The following is a 7,139-nucleotide window of genomic DNA, read 5'->3' as shown; positions in this document are numbered from 1 at the left end:
TCTTTTCATTCTCCACCTTAACATGACCACATCCACCTATAGTCAATAAAATTAATTGGTGAGTTGTTTTGTTTTTATACCATTGCCTTTGTGGTCTTTTTTGTGTGTGTGCAGGCATTAAACAAATTGCTCCTTCACAGAAACCATTATTTTATTTTCTTACTCTTATTTATATTGATTATGAAATAATCAAATTATAGTATCAAATGAACCAAATTTAATTTTTTAAAAGGCCTCAGACATATTCACAATGAGAAGCTGTAATTAGTAAATCTGCAAGTCAATGGTATATTTATGCAAAGTTGACTCACAAAGGTTCTTCCATGTTAGAGAATTGATTATGCAAGTCTTTGTCCAATCTGGGCTTGTTCTTGTAGAGCATCAGGACAGTAACAAATGCTACTAGAGTTCACTGAAGCTTAGGAATTTCTTTTTAAAGATGCTGAAAGTCATTTTGTAACATGAGAATTTAGAATGACAATAAAAATGACTCATTGAAAGGCAAACAATATTAGAGATAAACACCTCTTTGATTTAAATAATTGATAAAATGTATGTAATATATTAGACATTCCAGTATCAAATCCCAATCAGTTGTCATTAGTTGATTGATAGAAACTTAGTAACAAAATATTATACTTGTGATTAGTTGATAGGTTTATTCCTGCTCCTGGCTCACATATCTTTTTTGCATCTTGTTTCTACCTTAAACTGGTAAAATTATTTAGTTTGTTTTCCCTTCCTTCCGTAAAAATTGTCTATTTCTAGAATCAATTATAATAACATATCTAATATTCAATATTGATATCTAATACGATATCTAATAAAATGTTCATAACACACAAATATTTTATGTATGAATAATTCTTAGAACATGTCAGTAAAAAATTCTAAAACTTTATTAATGAAAAGGCATGACTTTTAAGTAGAATTAATTCAGTTTTCTCAAAATCTCTAACTATTTAGAAAAAGTGTTTATAGCTTGTCAGAATTAATTTAAGCCTTACTTGCATAGTATTTTTTTTCCTTGTTTGTTCCTGTTAAAATGCCTGGAGAGCTAAGATCCAAAAAATAAATTCTGACATAGAATACGAAAAAATAAAACGAACAAAACTGGAAAAAAAAAAAATCAAGATAGGCATTACAAATTAAGCTTCTTGACCATCTAAAGATTTAGATAGCTCTTAGGAAATATTTAATTTTGTATAGAACGTTTTATGACTAGGCTTACTAAGATAGTTAATTTATTTTTAATCAGAATAACTTGATCAATTGCCTTGATGCATACAGTTATTTAATATCATGTTCTGACTAAATATTAAGTTTTTTGGCCAAGCCGATGTTGAGCAATTCTTTCTGCCAACTTTGAGTAATAGATGTTTACTGCTTTTTAAGCCCCTTCTAAACCTGTAACACCAACAAGGAGATTATATTTAAATATATTTATTTAAATTCAGCCAACATGAACTGAGCTTCCATTTTGTGACAAGTATAAGTATCTGCAATGCAGAAAATAATTACAGTCCATATGTCCAAAAAATGTATAAAAATTAAAATATTTTATTAGTTACCTATGGCTGTTTAATAGCTCACTCCAAAACTACAATGACTTAAAATGACAATATTACTTTGCTGTATCTTATGGTTTCTGTGGATCAGAAAATCAAGAGTGGCTACACTAAGTAGGTGTGACTTGGGGTCTCTCATGAAGTCACAGTCAGATGTAGGCTAAAGTATCTGACAGTGTCCACATAAATGGCTAAAATTTAATGATGGCGTTTGTGGAAGTCTTTATGTCTTTCCTTCCAGGCCTCTCTACTGGGCTGCTTGACCTCCCTCATGACATGGCAGTTGGTTTCTCCCAGAGCAGATAAGTCAAGAAAGCAAAACAAAAATGACATTGGATTTTATGATCTAGCCTAAGGCGTGAAACACCATCATTTACTTTGTATTCACTTTGTCACACGAGAACAAGGGTGATTCAATATGGGAGTAGGCTATCATCTGGAATGCTCTCTACCACAGGCATCAAAAGCAAATGATTACAAAACAGTACATCAATCCAACAATGACAATATATACAAGGTAAATACATAGGACACAATAATAAAGTCATAATTATATGTAAAGATGTGATAGAAATTCTAATTAGGTATTATACCAGAAAAACATAAATTTTCTCAGTAAGATGAAATAGAGCATATGTGTGTTACATTTTGGAAGTAAATATTATTTGTTTTCTATTCAATACTTCACTAAAAAAGTAAGTTAAACTATACTATATTGCTAGTTATAGAAGTAAAGGTTGAATACAATTTCTTTAGTACAATTTTTTAAGTTATTTATTCTAATCACAAAAACTTCATTGACAATTTTTTATTTAAGAACATAGTGTTGAACATACCTTTAAGAGAAAAAAAAATCACAAATTATAAAGTGACAAGAAATAGAATGATGACCATAATGAATAATTTTCTTACTGCCTTGTTTAATATTAATAAAAAATTAAAAGCTGAATATAACTTACAATTCAACACTTGTTCGAAGGAACAGGATTTCTGTGATCATCAATTGTACATCGAAATGACTTCTATTAATACGTACTAATCAATACTGGGCATATTAGCAGATTGTGTCTTTGGACACAATATTTTTTCTGATAATCATTGATGAAATTAATACATTCAGGTAAAAGTGTTTAAAATAGTCTGTTAGCACATTTATCTTAAGAACAGATAGAAAACAACATATATAAATATACATATATTTATTTCATGTATCAGTAAGCATAATATATCACAATAACAACAATCATACAGTATTGGAGACATACCGTAGTTTTAAACTAAACGTTGTAGTCAAATTGGTGAAATGTTTAGCCCAAGGTTATGTTCTCAGTTTGTAAAACTAAAATGAGACCAGGTTTCTGTATTCTCATTCTTAATTCTCTTTCAACAGTCGGTTCTAATGAAGATGACAGCCATCATTTAAATACACATCATTGGGTAAAGAACATAAATGTCAATAAAACATTTTCTATTAAGTAGCAGGCTGATGGCACCATAAAAATGAAAATTTTTCAAGTTGTAAAATATAGTCAAAGTCATAATGGAGTACATTAATATAGTTTGGCATTCTCTCCGTATTCCTTAGTGAACTGAAAAAGAGCTTTAATTGAAAGCAATTTTGATTGCTTTACGTTCAACCTGCAAAAGATGTACCATGTTTTCCAAGAAACTGTTCTTCACACTAAACTAACTTAAATGTACACTACCTATCAAGTGACTTCACTTATTTTTCTTTGAGTTTTAAAAATTTCTTTCATTGGTATTTATGTGAATTTATATTACACAGAGGGCTTGAATTTGTGAGTTCATCAGTGGCATGTTAAGCCCATGTTGGCCCACATGTGTTAGTTGATGTAGTAAAATGTACATTTTTTTACATAACAGTACTTATTTCAAGGGTTTGCGGAATAAATAGACACAGAAACACGGCACCAGCTTTGTGTTTTTGCCTTTCATATTGCTTCATTCATAACACTAATATATGATCCTCCAAATTTGCCCATTATTCAAACACAGTAGAGATTTGAGAGTTTTCTTCTTTTTAAAGTATACAGCCATGAATACTTTGAACTGCATGATATAAATTAGCTACAACAACAATTTTTTAAAAAAGAATTGCTGCTACTGACAAATCTAACTTTAAGAAAATTTTGTTTACAATGGGAAAGCAAAATGGATGTTTCAATCCTAAATAAGATAATTGTACTATCCTTAATTTTGACAGAGCATTACTTTTTTAAAAAGTTATAGATTAATGCTTATAATTAACTTAGAAGATTTTTTGCAATATAAATCAGGAAACATTTATATTTTAAGGGTATATGACAAAAATTACCTAAAATTAGATGCCTATAAATAAAATATAATTCTAAGTCAATTTGAGACAAATTTAAAGAATAGTATGAACTTGGTATCTAGTCTTGAGAAATATTCCTTTATTCTCTTTGTTTTTTCATCTTGAACATTAATATAGAATTTTGGAGGGAAATCACAAGAAAACTGAAGACATCTGTCCACCAAGAGAGGCATAAAAGCTATAAACTAAAGATAGATATATTTTCAACTAACTGCAGTCTTCAACTAAACAGCTGTTATTTTAAAAAGCAGAAGTAGAGACACGGAGAACTAGGATCTCAAATAGAATTGAGATCTAAAATTATGCATAAGGAATTAACATATTTTAATCCTAAAGAAAAAGAAAAAATATATTAAAGGTCATCATGACTAGAACTTTTAATTGTCAAAAAACTTGTATGCACACATTTTATCAGATGATTTCCATTTGTGAGTGATTCTTGATTCTTAATTCTTATTTCATTATAACAAAAGGGAAAACTACCACATTTCAGCAAATCAAAAGATAACCTCAAATATCTCCTTCACCTCCGTCCTTCAATTCTTGCTTAAAAGAATTGTATGCCCAAAAGCACATATACGCACTCTCATATAACTACCACTAAATGTCATGCAGTATCATTTATGAGGAAAACATTACCACTCACGTACATAGACTTGCAAATAGTCTTACTTATATTTTTGTCATTTTACAAACATTTCTGGTATTAGCATAAAAAAAGGAAGAAATTCTAGATAAAACAAGAGTAGACTTAGAATATCTATGATTTAACATTTTAAAGTTTCCCTCCCTCCCTCCCTCCCTCCCTTCTTCCCCTGTTTCCCTCCTTCCCCCCTTGCCTCCTTCCTTCCTTCCCTCCCTCCCCCTTTCTCTCTCTCTCTCTCTTTCCTTCTTTCATCCTTCTTGCAAATACCCTTCTTATCACTTATCTACACATGTATTCTCACCTGGAAAGAACAAAGCTTTACCTTTATATGACAACAGCTAAAATAGTTTGCAGGAAATTAACTAAAGTTCCTGGGAAAATTTTCATGTTGAAATACTTCAACTTTGTGTGCAGACATTCCAATCACTGTCTTGGGTACTCTTATTTACTCATTCTGAATTTACATCGCTTCATCTATGTAATGGGAATAAAATAACAATACCTTGAGATGACGGTTGTGAATCATACAATTTTTTTGCAGATCTTATTAGTATAAGATTAATAATTGTTTTGAATATATTATTCAAAGTTGCAACAAAAATTACAATTAGAATGCAATCTCCAGGCATAAATGTGGCAATCAACTCTGAAGGATTGTGTTCAAAAAGAAAATCCATGTATGCCAGTTATGTATATATATTAAGATAACAGAAATGATACATAAAATATATCTAATGCAAGCCAAGGAAACTTTTAATTTTTATTTCAGCACAAATAAAATCCCTATTGTAAACAAGAGTTATCTTCTATAGCCAGTAGACAAGAAAGGTTGACATATTTTTTAATCTAACAAGTAAATAAAATATCTAATGCAATGTTAATATTGTTTGGTCAATATTGTTTGTAAACTTGAATTTAAAACTCTTGATATAATCAGGTGTTCTAACATCTTACCCTCTCAAGGAATCCCTACTACCACCTCAGTGCATTTAAGTACCTGTATATAATGGGAAGCTCATTTTTTTTGAGGCAGAGGCTGTTGCATTATTAGACCACTCTAATTGCTGATAAATTCTATCTTAACTTGAATTCAAACATATGCTTCAACAATTTACACGCTTGAGATCTATTAATTACCTGTGGAGAAACAGACAACAGGTTTACGTTATTTTCTATACAATAGTAGTCCTTTAAGTATTTGAAGACAACATCGATATCTCCCTCTAGATATTCCTTAATGATTTTTAAAAATATTTTAAAATACATTACTTTTTTATCTTTTAGTGTGTAATCAATTTCAGGTTTGATTGTGAACAGATGTTGCTACAGTGATTTGTTTTGCTATTAAGGGAAAAAAGAAGTAAGGAAAATAATAATGTAAAGTGTGAAAAAAGTGCTGGTGTCCTCATTAAAATGTGATTAAATGTTTAAACTTCCAGTACATTAACCCTGACATTTTGTCTTTTAAACAGTGTCAGGTAATGAAGGTCAACACAAGCAAGCATTCTGTTTCTGGCCCTTAGTTAGAAGCACACTGTACTTGGACTTCACAGCAGGGAACTGTCAGGCACTGTTCTCCTCTGTGCTGCTTCTCTCTAAGTACTAGCTTGCAGCTGGCTCCAGCATATGGTAGTGTATGGAGATATTTTCTGGGGTCCACTGCTTCAATCACTATTTAATGATTAATTACTGCAGTCTGATGTCAGGGTGAGACATTCAATGCTTCAGGTAAAAATCTTAACTATAGAAAATGACAGCAGGCAGGGTTTTGAAAGCTGAGTTAACTTTATATTTCTTCTTATGAATTTATCCAATTTTTCTATCCACTTGCAAAAAGTGAGGTGAAAAAAGACAAAATTGTCAAGTAGCAAACGCCAACCAACAATGACAGGGGTGGTATTCAGCAGAATAGTCTATGATTGTCACTCACAATGAGAATAGTGCAGACAGATACACAATAACTAACTCTCTACTGGAAACCAAGCAAACAACTTTCAGTTGACATTCCAAGATACAATGGATCTGAGCTGTGAAAAGAGTCTTCTGACAATGTTCCTTGTAAGCAAATAAGGGGAGATACATTTTCTACCAATATATGTTTTTGAACTTCCTGTAACCTGATGAATGAGGGGATAATATTCTTTTTTATGTATAATATTTAGCAGTAAAAGAAATAATCTGGTAAAAATACTACCCTGATATTAAAGTAGTATAATTGACTATTTTTATTTCTCATAATTGCCTGTAACTTTGAACAATTTATATTGAAAGAAATTTTATTTTAAAAATAATGCAGCAATATGACAGCTAATACTGACATGTATCATGCAAGATGATAAATTAACTTTGGATCCTGATAAATTTAGATAATAATTTTAAATAATCCAGTAATCATTAAAATGTTCACTAATTCAATTAATCTTTTTTGTTTATAATTTTTAGCAATTTCTGGTTTTCTATGAAACCAGTAACAGCTTTCTTTTCTCATTCTCTGTGTTTTTCTTCAATATAGTTGCCTTGAAACAAGCTCAAAACACTTTTACACAACGAGAAATATTTTTAAAACTTG

This window comes from Cebus imitator, unplaced genomic scaffold, assembly GCF_001604975.1.
Source record: "Cebus imitator isolate Cc_AM_T3 unplaced genomic scaffold, Cebus_imitator-1.0 Scaffold2, whole genome shotgun sequence".
Taxonomy (NCBI): domain Eukaryota; kingdom Metazoa; phylum Chordata; class Mammalia; order Primates; family Cebidae; genus Cebus; species Cebus imitator.
Note: the sequence above shows the minus strand (reverse complement) of the source record.